Source organism: Streptopelia decaocto (genome assembly GCF_964273445.1).
Source record: "Streptopelia decaocto genome assembly, chromosome: 2".
Lineage (NCBI taxonomy): Eukaryota > Metazoa > Chordata > Aves > Columbiformes > Columbidae > Streptopelia > Streptopelia decaocto.
This window is the reverse complement of record NC_138655.1, coordinates 144669720-144682606: the sequence shown is the minus strand read 5'-3', so window position 1 is coordinate 144682606 and position 12887 is coordinate 144669720.

Here is a 12887-nt window from a genome sequence, read left to right as displayed (position 1 = left end):
CAAACACAGCTTCGGCACTTGCAGATCGTGCATGGGAACTGTGGTGCTTCCATTTCCCCGCCCCGGGGCTCGCCGGGGGCCCGCGCTATGCCCTTATACCGCGGGCATTCCCTGAACCCTCTTTTGTGCTCTCAGCGCCGGCAGGGTAGATGCGTGGGGATCCGCAGCAGCCGGGAGTGAGGCGCTGGTGGGACGGCAGGGACCCGCCATGGAGAGTGGAAGGGCGGAGGACCCCAGGGAAGCTCACGACCCCCCGCATCCCCACGGCCCCCAGGGGCCTCCAGCGCAGCCACAGCCCGTCCCAGAGTCGCGCTGCGCAGCCGAAGCGCGGTCCCCACACCCCTGTGCCATATCACCCGTCAGTAGCCCGGCCCCTAGTCCTGTGCAGACCCCGGGGGACAGGAGCACGTTCCTGGTGCTGCTGGCTCAGCTAGGGCACACCTGGACGTGTGCCCCGTCCCTCCTCACCGCTGTCCCGCGGACCGCGGCTGGGCGGACCGGGCATGCCGGGAAACACCTGAGGTTGGAGAATCTCCTTTTTTGAAAGCAAATGAGCCAGTTCCTTCCCTTCCTGCCTGGCATGACCTTATCCGGGACGAGTGCAGCCCGAGAACGAGCGCTCTGTGTGAAGGCGTCATATCTGGAAACACATGTATAAATTTCTCAGGTATTAAACCCTCTCGGATCTGTGTCACTCTTATCGCGAAACACCCGAAAAAAAGAAGAAAGCAAAACTAAATCTTAACAACATTGAGGTGATTTCGGGGGGATTTCCTTGTCACAGGGCTGGCTCTGTTCCCTCTCCTACATGCCCAAGGAGTCATCAGCCATGGGATGGCGAATCCTTGCTTGTGCCACTCCGGCTGGAGCCGGGCAATTCAAAGCCGGTGAGCGAACTACGTCGAGTGACGCCTGTCACTACCGCACCCACTCGATACACACTCCACACACTCCGACGCTGACCCACGGCCCGCCTACAGCATGTTCCCCAGGTCAGACAGACCAAGCGCTGCCAGATTCAGAGGGGGAGCACCCCCCCCGAAAAAGACCCTTTTCCCTCAAAGCCTCTGCCACCAGCCTTCTCTCAGAACAGCTCTTTGACCACAAGTTTGTCCCTGTCCCTACCCTTCTCCTTGTCCCTGAGGGCGAGACAGGCACAAGGGCATTTATCGTTAGTGTGTTGGTGAAGCATCTTCCCGAGGACCAGGTCTGAAGGAGAAGCAGGATCTCCGCTGTTGATCTAAGAACTGTCTGTGCTCAGAGAGGCTGGGGGAGCCCATGCCCGGAGACTTCCACCCTTCCCCAGGCGCTGGACGGGCGGATGGGCAACGTGTGCCCTGGCCCCACTTTGCTTTGGCGAGCCTTGGTACTGCAAATCCGGGGTGAGCCCTGCCGCGCTGGGCACGGAATGTCACACTGTGGAGGCGGCACAGCAGCAGCACAGGGGGAAGCAGAGGGATTTTTCGGGAACCCACTGTTTCCAAACTACTGGGGACTCAGAGCCTCTCTTGAAATCCTTCAGACCTAGCAGATCTTTGGAAAGTTTGCGTGTAGCCCCCCAGGGGAGATAAGCGATACGCGGGACGCGTCTCGTACAGACAGCCCTTCTCCTTCTCGCCGGGCACGGCTGGGACTCTGCGTGTGCGCCGGGGTGCGAAGGCAATGAAACATCGCTCCCCCCGGCGCTCGGTGCGACGCCCGGCTCAGGGGCAGAAGCGGTCCCCGCCCTTTGCCGAGTTCAGCCCTCGCCCTTGCAGCAACGACGGTTTTAAAGATGAACGATTCCAGTCTTGTACTTCGAGAAATTAGTACGGACCGTCCCCATAAGGAACTGCCTGAGTTGCTGGAAGTCTCCTCTCGGGTTGCTTAAGACATTACGAAAAGGAAGCTTGCGAAAACCAGGACCGGTACCAGCGCAGCCCTGGCCACGGCAACTCACCTGGGCCAGCACTGCTTGTGTCGCAAACGCCTTTCTTTCAATATTTGTCTTGCCCGGGTGTCTCACCCGCCTCCCTCTTGCCCCCCAGGAGGGCTAGCGACGTGCTCAGGGCAACGACACCATCCCGCACCACTCTCCAGCAAAGAAAATACATGACTAGAGCCTGACACTTCGTTATTTCAATTCCCCGAGGGCAGGAACCAGTGAGGGGGGCTCCAAAGGGCACACCGCCTTCCCTCCAGAGTCAATGATGACACGAAAAATCTACCTGGCAGCCTCCTTCACGGGGACCAGGAGTCGCTAAAGGTTTAGAGATGGAGTGGGAGATGGGGACAGGGCAGTGTTGCATGCGGGATCTGGCCCACCAGCCCTCCGTGGGCCCACGCAATGCCCCCCGCCGAGGGCATAATGAGAGGACGCGCAGCCTTGCATCGAGGGGACCTTGAGCGCCCAGGCTGCCGGGTCCTCCGGCCCTGTCTCTGCCGGGGTGCTCGGCGCTGTACACGCCGCGGCCCGAGGAGTCCGAACTTTCACCCAGGGATGCGCCCCGATCCTGGCTGGGAAGGCGATGAGGACCTCCTCCGCGGGTGAGCGGCCCGGCGGCAGCGGCTCTGCTTCTTCAGGACAAAAAGAGCGCCCTGACGCCCAGCGCCCAGCCCTTCCCAGTGACAAGATTCATTTTGGGGTCTCTCGGGGCCGGGCAGCGGGAGCAGTTTCCCCTCCCGCCGGCGCTGCAAAGCGCGCACGAAACCCGGAGACGCTCTGGCACGAAACGTGGATGGAAACGGCCCCTCCGGCGTTCCGACTTCCGCAGCGCCGGCGGCGCTTAGTACGGCGGGCCATGCCAGAGGGTTCGGGCCCCGGCGGGATTCACATTTCCCAGGGATTTGCCCCGACTCCGATAGACACCTTTTCTATCCGTACACCCATACGTCTGGCTGCCTTAGCGCGGACGGGGCGACAAGCCTCTCCCTCCGGGTCACCCACGCAGAAACAAGAGACCGGGAGCTGATCCCCAGTGCCTCCGACGGGGTATAAGCCCCACGGTGATAAGCAGTAGCGCTCGTCCTCGTTGCCGCTTCGCGCCCGCGGAGCCCCGCGTGAATGCTGCGTGGGGAGTGCAGCCCCGCGCTGTCCCCAAGCGGGAAGAGGCAGCCAGGCGCCCCGCTGTCCCCGAGCTCCCCAGCCGCCGCCTCCAAAGTCCCCCATCCAAACGTTCCTCCGCTTCTCCTTTCTGCTACGTTTTGCCCTGACGAGTTAGGAGACAGAAAATGGGTAGAAGGCAGATAAGTGAGCAGGAGCGTGGTCTGAGGTAGAGAGGAGCCACAGGTCCAGTCTTCTGAAATAGCTACAAACTTGTGTCGTGCTCCAGAATAAAGAAACGCATTAGCTAAAGCTAACGTAAAGCCCCAGGTCCCCCAAAGAGACGTCCGTCAGGTTTCCCATTCAGGCCTAAAATCCAGCTCCTACTCTTACATTACCTGCATATTTTTCCTAAGTCTAATTGCTGATCCAATGCCATGAAACCACAGGCATGGAAAGCCAACCAGCGAGAGTCCCCCCCCTTCCTGCTTACAGGCACTACGCTATTTTCTTCTCAAATCTTCGTCTTCACCCTGTCAGAGTTTGGTTAGAAAAAAGGTCGAGGGTCCTAAAAATCACAGGGGGCAAATACCGAATATGGCCATATTTTCCTCAAGATTGTAAAGCCAGCTTCTATTTGCATACTTTGGTGTGCTGAACTCTTTCAGGGATGCAAATTTTGATGCAGGAGGCTTTTAAAAAACGAGTTCGGAGTTCGGCCAACATCTATGTAAACGATATTTTACCAGGGAAGGATTAAAACAAACAAACAAACAAACCGTATTGCGACTCCTGATTTCAAATGGCACGTTATTTAATTGAAAAATATAGCGTCTTCTCAGGTCATTTTACTATTGAAAAAGCGTAATTTAAACTAAGCTTTGCTCAGTGCAACGTTGGGGATTGTGTTTCCTGCTAGTACACTTTTATACAACTTTCCTGCTCTGAAGGCGAGGGGAGAAGACCCGCACGCCTCCCTGGGGCTTCAGGTTGTCCCACCGTACGCCTGACCCCGGGCAGGTCTGCGCGCTGCCAGGCACCGGAGCCCGAAGCCTGCTTTGCAGAGACGTCTGCGGGAGCTCTTTTGCTTCCCGCGGGCCAGCAAAGCCCCACCAGCCTTCACCGCCTCCGGGTTGTGCCCCTTAGCACCCCTGGCCCCCGGAAGCAGGTGCCCGGGACCCGTGCGGCCCTGCGGGCGGCACCCCCGGAGCAGGGACTCATTGGGGGGTGCGAAAGGAGCGGACCTGTCCGCGGCCATCCCTCCCCTTCCCCCGCGGCCACGTGGGACCCATCAATAAGGGGGGGAGAAGCGCTGCCCCCTCGGCATCGCTACCGGAGCGAGCGCGGCGCGGCGGCGGCCCCACAAAAGCGGCGGGGCGGCCCCGGGACCTCGCACGCCCGGTGGAGGGGGAGGCACCTGCAGCCGGGGTCGGCTCGGCTGTGTGCACTCCCCTCCGAGCTGGTACCTGGGCGCTGGGCTGGTAATGCACCATAAACAGCCTCCTTTCAGGCTCTTTCAAGCCGAGATCGCGGAGGTCACCGTGTCTACAAACCCCCCTCTGTCGGCCGCTCGGGCCGGGGTGCCAGCGCGGCAAGCTGGAGAGCAGGCACAGCCCATGGGAATCCCAACACTTGTGCCGCCGGCTCCCCCGGCCCGCCCTTCTCCCCCGCTCTCCCTCCCCGAGAAGCCGCTGAATGTAACAAATGAGCTGCAATCGATCTACGGGCACGGGGGAAAATCAAATTATATGGTGCGGCTGGGCGGCCGCGGCCGGCAAAAGGTGCGGGCGAGCGGCGGGCGGGCTGCCGGCTTCGCTCCGCCGGAGCGCAGGGGCTGCCAGCCCCTGTCCCGCTCCCAGCGGGCTCAGGCACGTTCGGCTTCGCCTCCTGCTGCTTGAAGGGGCCTGAACCTCGCCCGCCACGCCAAGGCAGGAGGTTGCCGGCTGCGAGGGGCTCACCCCACTAAACGCGTCTCCTTGCAGGTTGCTCGGCGTGCGGAAGCGCGACCAGCTACTGCAAAGCACCTGAAGGGGGACAGGATGGGGGAACTCCAGCAAAGTCATGCATTAAAGGTCTGTCCTCTCCTTCTGGTGCTACTTTCAGGTCTCCTTCCTGAGCCCCTCTCCCGAGCTTGGCAAGGGGAAGCAGCCTCGCTCCCGGCATCGGTGCCGCTGAGCCTGTCCCGCACCTGCAGAACCACCCGAGGGACGCACCGCCCCAGCGAGAGGAGAGACAGGCATCCGGCAGCCTGGACGGGCAGCACCGGCCGAAGCCGCGGGTTGTGAGCAGAACGGGTTCGGACAGCGAGCTCGTACCTGAGCCCTTCTCGTGCCCCCCAGACGTGCGTGTGGTGACGGCTCCGCTTGGGAAAAGCCCCGCGCAGGGCCGGCGGTTGTCTGCGGGTCCATGGGAATCTGGCCACTTGTGCCGGCCGCAGCCGGGAGGGGGCTGTGCTTCCTTGACAAAAAGAGACACAATTAAGCAAAATGCTCAATGAACATTATAAATGATGTGCAATCGCCTCGCAGATTGCTTAGCAAATCAAATTATATGGTTGCTCACGGATGATTTCCATGTGGTTTAAAACGCAAACAGGTACTTTCTGATTTTTGAGGAGGTTGTTGGTGTTTTTTTCTTTTTCTAAACACACACACACACAAAAAGCGCAGCGCTTTAAATATTGCAAAGCAATGCCACACGCTGAAAGGCGGCTGTGTGAATATTCACGTTCTCCTTTGTTCGCCCCTGAATTTCACAATAGCCTGGGGAGGGCACGTCCACTGCACTCTTGTAAATTTACCAATCCTTGACTAAAACCGCCAGGCACCTGCTTGGCAGAACACAAAGCTCCCTACTTTTCCAGCAACAATTTACTGTTTCATCAACTTCTAAACTGGCCCGACAACAGAAGGGCTCAAAGCTAATATAATTTAAATCAACGGAGATGGCCGAGTTCAAGGCTCCGCCGGCTGCGGTGGCAGGGCCATGGCTGCCGCCGGGCTCCTGTTGCCGGCGCCGTTCAGGTGCGAGCGGGGCGGGTCGTGCTCTGCCTGCGGGGCGAGCCATGGCTGCACCGCCGGGCCCGGGCCGAAGCGCGGCCGGAGGAGAAGGCAGCCGCCGTGGGGGGTGGGGGTGCTGGCTTTACCGGACGGCCAGGACGCAGTGAGTCCTTTAGGCCATCGCAGAGGAATGGGACAGCAACAAACCCGATCGTGCCCCGCAGAGAACGGGCTCGTAAAGGGACCGTGAGCGGCCCAGAAGGCGCGGGCACGCTGGGAGCCGGGGCCCGCTGCCCCGGGCGGCCCGGAGCCCTAGCCACTCCCCCGCGGGGGATTCGTAAGCAAGGCCACTGGAGAAAAGCAGGATGTAAAAAATCACGTTTTGAGAAGGAGTCCCTTGTTTTCCAGTCCACAAAACCACACATGGGGAGGAGGAATGGCTTCCCAAGACAGCACTCAGCTCTGATCCAGAGGATGTCTCCTTTGAAAAACTACACAAGACTGTCACTCTACCTGCAGAAGGGTTAGTCGACAACAAAGCAAAGCAGGTGACTGTTGATGAAAACGCTAGTTGCACTCCCTTGAGTTTTTAAAAGGGTAACAAGGCTCCCGAACAACAGCTGGCAGGAGACGCTGTGACTTGGTGTTCATTTTTTTATTCCTCACAACTTCTGAGGACTAAGAGCCCTATCCCAATAGATAACAGGGCACCTTTTCATTCCAGTAAACAGCTGCATTACACCATCTTCTCCATAAATATATCCAGGTATAGATTAAATAGAATCATAGGATAGTTTTGGTTGGAAGAGACCCTCAGGAACATTGAGTCCAGCAATTAACCCAACACTATCACTAAATCATGTTCCTAAGAACCTAATCTATGTGTCTTTCAAACACCTCCAGGGATGGCAGTTCAACCACTTCCCTGGGCAGCCTGTTCCAATGCCCGACAACGCTTTCTGGGAAGAAGTTTTTACTGATTTCCCATCTAAACCTCCCCTGGCACAACTTGAGGCTGTTTTCTCTTGTCCTGTCACTTCCTACTCGGGAGAAGAGACCAACACCCTCCATGCTACAGCCTCCTTTCAGGTAGCTGTAGAAATCAGTTTTTCCAGTCATCACTCCTCTTTGTGGGTCAGACACTCCTGTTTTCCGTCCTCATCCCTTGATTTCTTCCTCCCTGGTTTATGCCCATTTGCTCTTGTGCAAATGTGGGTTCCCATGAAAGATCTCAATCTCCACGGGATTTTCCCTCGGGTTTATATACTGCTGCCATGTTCCTTCCCAGTTCTTGTTTTGCTAGGGCAAGCAAAGCCCTAGGATTAGAGTCCTTGTTTCTTTATCATCCAAATCACCTTTCCCTGTCTTTTTCTCCACCTGAGTTAATCTGCTGGGACAACCAGAACCGTAACTGTACGCAGTCGTCCACGACAGACCTTACAGGTCCTTGGAGAATGTTGTCAGCACTTGTCTTTCTGCCAAAAACCCTCACTTCGTACTGTGAGGGTTATATTTACCATTTTCATGGCCATGTTCCTTCAGCAGCTCATGACCACTTTGTCATTAACTAGTGCCTCAAGGTCTTTTTCCTCCTCTCTCTGGTGAGGACTACCGAGGCCACAGCCATAGCACATGTTCTTATGATGCATCCCAAATGGGATGCATTTTAATACTGGATTTCACTCCTTCTTCAGCACTCTGATACTCACAGTCCTGATGCTTCTGATGACTTTTCAAGCCTTCTCCATGCTGGTATGCCCTTCCTGCTCTGCGACTTTGTCAGATGTTGTCAGCAGAGTCCTTCGTTTGTTCTAAAACTGTTCATGAAAATTTTCCATTGAGTCCATAAGAGCAAAGAGATTACTACCCTGGGCTATGGCATAGGTCCGTCCAGTTCCCTCACCTGCCTGTGCCAGTGGCAAGAGCTCAGGGACTTAATTTGCCAGAGATTGTTTCTGTGTCTCTAAGAGCTCTCAATACTTTTCTCTCTCATTTTTCTGTGAATTTGTCTAATGGCTTTTATAACTCAAGCAACAAATTGTTTTATTAAAATTATGAGATACTATTTAGTAGAGCTGAGTTTTAAATTAATAATTCCTGTCTTTGAAATAGATACAAGATTTAGAGATGCAGGTAAAATCAGAGGCCTAAAAGCATCTTAGGGGTCCACATTCCTCAAGGATCTCTCCTCATCTACCATCTAACCCTACAAATTTCCCTTCTGAGGAGACATCCTGCACAGCTGGTGTTTTGTTTAACAGATTTGCTGTAATATGATGTGAAAATGATTCTGAGGATTTTTAGCTAGGAAATGCTGACCTGTCATAGTTGTTCAGTTCCAGAAGAGGATTTCCAGTGGAGACCCCTCAACCCCCACTTCTGAGTGCAGTTAGGTTTTTCTCCAGCCCAGAGTTAGACATCTTACTTTTGTTGGCTCGTTGCTGAGCCCGTTGGCTCACTCTTGCATTCATTGTTGATCACCCGCCTCTCACCATACCAGAAGCCTTGGGGCTGGGTGCCCAGCACCTATAATTTAGGCATTGCAAAACCACACCTCTGCATCCATTTAGCCCTGAGGCTTTTATCTTTGTGGCAAATTATTAACCAAGTCAGGGACATGAAAAACATCTATAGAAGGGGATGCTGCTTTTCCGTTGGAAGCTGTCCACACATGAACAGTACTGTTCCACCTAGCCTTGTAGCTCTTCTCTTATGCTCACCTTCCAGTAGTCACGCGAGAACATTGTTCATTCCACTCTGTGAGAACCTTTCTCATAATGAGGATTGTTTTGATGTCTCCTCTCAATGATCTCCTCCTGAGACTAAGCAAATCCATTGCTTTCAGTGTGTGCTTTTTAAACATCTTAATATTTTTGCTGTTCCCTGTTAATTTCCCTGTAGCTTTTCTTCAAGTGTAATGTCCAAAACCAGACACTGCAGTTAGGTTAAGCCTCACCAGTGCCAAGTAGAGCAGAATAATTACCTCAGTGTTGTATCCAAAACACTGCTGCTAATATATCCCTAAGTGACATTTGGTTTTCTGCATAGGTTTTGTCCTGCTTTACCTGGTTTACAACAGCCAGTCAATCCGTTCCTGCACTATTGCTGCTTTATGAGTTATTCCTCTTTTCACAAACTGGACATTTCCTCTGTCTTTTGTCCCAAGACTGCACTTTGTACTTGTCTTTATTACTGTGCAGTTTATTGATTTCAGGCAAGCTCTCCAATCTGTGAAGATCAATGCAAGTCCTGATCCTGTTCTCCAAACCAAGCTCTCCCAGCCTCTCCCAGCCAGTGCTCCCAGAAGTTGAATTAAATACTCTTTTTTCTAGTAGCCTATTGATTGTTGAAAACATTGAGGCCACAACACTTGCCTGCAGGACCCCACTTGGCATGTTCAGCTTTGACAGTGGACCACAGATGTGTGCTTTGGTATAATTCTAACATTCTGTGCTCATTCTAATCCCAGTTTCAGTTAGATCTCATTACATGGTTTTATTTATAAGAAGAGTAAGGTTTTGATACTAACAAAGTTGACACATATCACGTCTTTGTCTCTATACACTTGGCTAGTTAGTCCTTCAAATAAGGACATGGAATTAATCTGAAGTGATATGTTCTTGATTAATCCATGTTGATAGGTTCTACTGCCTTCTTATCACTTATGTGCTTACGAATTGATTAATAATTGACTCTCATTATCACGGTTATGCTGATGAATTTATACTTCCCAGGATCCTCTTCTTTGCTCTTTTTTGGGCTTGTAAACACATGCCTCTGGCATCAATGTCTTCCAGCAAGTCACTGAGTGTGTGAGTCATCATTCCTTTTAATTTCAGCCAATCAAAAACTGGACACTAATCAGGATAGGGATTCAGTTCCTTACACACAGGAGTATGACACGCACAGCCTGGTATCATGTTAAGTACTATACAGGGTTCAAGACATTTAATTTGGCTCGCAGATATGACACAGGACCCACAGGAGACCTGCACATTTCTGGAACTTCAGCTGGAGCTTCCATGCAGGCTATCCATGTGAGATACCTGAGAGCATCTTGAATGGGACAGGGCATCTACATCTATGTTAGAGTAACTGCATTCTTTAGTATAAGGTGTTCATTAGCAGTCAAGGGGAAAAGATGGGTGTAACAAACCACCGTCAGGAGAAAACTTTCTTAATATGGAGTCTGCTGGCCTTTGGAGAAGCCATGCCTGTTTTACCGGCAATAGAAGGAACAAAAAAAAAAAAAAAGCTGCAAGCTACAGGACTAATATTTAGGCAGCTACGAGTTTTTCAAGGTATTCTGCCATTTCAGTGGTTCAAATGCCTAGCAAGAGTTTTGACATAACCAAATGCCTTGGTCCCAGACTGGCTCATGCTCATTCTGGCTGATTTTCAGCATTGCTGAAGACAACCAGTGTAGGAAGCACATTACTCTGAAGGCTCCTGAAATCTGGAGTGCACTCTTTACATGCTTATAGCTCTGTAACAATTACCAAGAGAACCTGCACTGATTAAACCCTAGCTTGGGTGGTTTTGTTCATTGAGAGGAATCCAGGGTTTTATAACTCAGCCCTACCTATTAAATGCAGAAAACAGCATTTCACTCACTCTCGGGTGCTATAAGGATAACCACATGAAAGCTCAGAGAGATCTGACAGAGTCACATGCACCGAAGGCAGAAGGTTTTGAAGCACCATGTAGTACAGACTGCAATATTGGAAATTCACCTGAGCTGCGCACAGCCCCGAGCTGTATTAACACATTCCTCCAGATCTACAGACAGGACACTTATGGCAGGACACATGTAACACAACAACAAATGCAGTAAATTAAGAAAACATCAAAAATCACATAGATGACAACTGCTTCTTTTTGTTACTGAAACACTCAAGACCTCTTCTGGACATAGTGAGTCCCAAAGGTACAGGAGCACTGTAAATCCACAGGTTGAGCTGCATGCATACACTTATGATCATCTGATGTACAAGATCTTTATGATCAAGGATAGCTGAATTAATGAATGATATACAGTACTGGTGAAGAAGGGGTAGCTGAAGGAAGTAGCCTTTCCCTCATCTGTGTCTTTAATTGCAAGCTGTCAAATCTGTAGGAATAATTCCACTGCCAGTAGCTTACAGGCTGTTTGATTTAATCCATGCCTCCATCGGCTTCCCCATCAACAGAGCCCACAAGGAGTTATAATAGTTCAGATCCAAATAAGCTGCTGCGGTTTCCCACCCCAGCATGAGGACTGAACCCGAATTACCCCAGGCCACCTGTCCCCGCTCACCACTGCAATGTACAGTAGAGGGATTTAGCCCTTATTTGTAATCTTTTGTCTGCAGCCTTGTTGTTTGGGTGGGGCTGCACCTGTTCATGGCGAGTGGGAATCCCTTAATTGCGGCTGCGGGGCTGGGCAGCGGGAGCTGGCCCTGTGCGCTGGCACACAAAGGCTCAGGGGAACGCGTGTGAATTCAGTGCCCTCTTTGTGCCATGCCAACATGCGCTGTGAATCCTCCGCAGGTCTTCACGGCTCAGCTCCTGCATTCCCAGGGCTTCTGCCTGGTATTTCACACACCGGATTGTCCTTGCTTTAGAGGGCAGGGATGCTGCTTCCCTATATTTTGGATTCCCGGGGTTTGCAATTGCTTTGGAATTGTGGCTAAGGTTCGATAACAATAATAGATTTTTAAGGTGTGCTTTGGCTACAGCAATACCAGCTCTTTTCTGTTATCAAATGCAAATTGAGTTTACTTGGTGAGCATACCCCCATTGCTTTGAAGTGTAGTGTTAAGTGATGACAGCTCGAGCCATAAAGATACCCAGGTTATTCACTCTACTGAACGTTCAGAGATGATGTGACCCCGATCTCTTCCTTCACTAATCCCAGTTACCTGCTGAAGCCCCTCTCCACACCCCCTCACTTCAGTGAGTGCCTCATCCCCTCCCTCCCCTGCCCTAGACTACCGTCGACACCTAACCTAAAACTCGCAACACAACAGTTTATTCCACCCTTTCCCACGCCAGCTCCACAACTTCTGCCAGTTTTGGTGACCCCTGACAGGAAAAGCCGGCCAGGCGGCGGGAGCCCCGAGGGTTCGGCCCTGGGGCTCTGCCGCCATCTTGTGCCGCCGCGCGGAACGGCGCAGAGCGGAGCGGCCCCCGGATGGCGCCGCCGCCGCCGCCCGGCCCCGAGGGGGAGCTGGCAGCGGGGCGGGCGCGAAGGCCCCGAGCCTCCGTTCGTGCCGCCAGCCCCTTCGCCGGGGCCGGGCGGGCAGCAGCTGGGCCTCTCGGTGAGACCCCGCAGGTGCAGCGACCTGCCGTGTGCACCATGCCCCGGCCTTTCCACAGCACACCAAAATGGGTCAAACCCCCTCCAAAAAAACAGGCTCGCCAAGGCACAGGAATGTCTGAAACGTTGAGACATGACTAAAACAGACCCGAAAAATGGTTGAAATTTGCTTTCTTGCTAATTTTTGCTGATAACAGTGCTTGCTGTGCCTCAGTGTCTTGTGGGCTTCTGGCTGCAGCCCAGGCTGGTGAATGTTCTTCAGCCCACATTGGTTCAGTGTGGGGACTGAAGCTGGTACCAGATAACGAACGCTTCTGTGAAGATAATGAAAAAGGGGTGTAGCTGGTGGCCTCATGTCATTGCAGCAGAGCTGCAGCCCTGTCCTCCCCTCGCCCCTTGGCCGGGCACAGATGAGGACCCAACATCCACACCTTTGAACCGGTCATTACAGCCGCGAGGATAACCAGGGCTGAGAGCCAGCTGTTCTTGAGTTTATATGGCAAATGAGAGGTTCAGATGTAAGATCGATGGCAATTAAATTGCCACCTGCTATCGCTTTAATCCATAT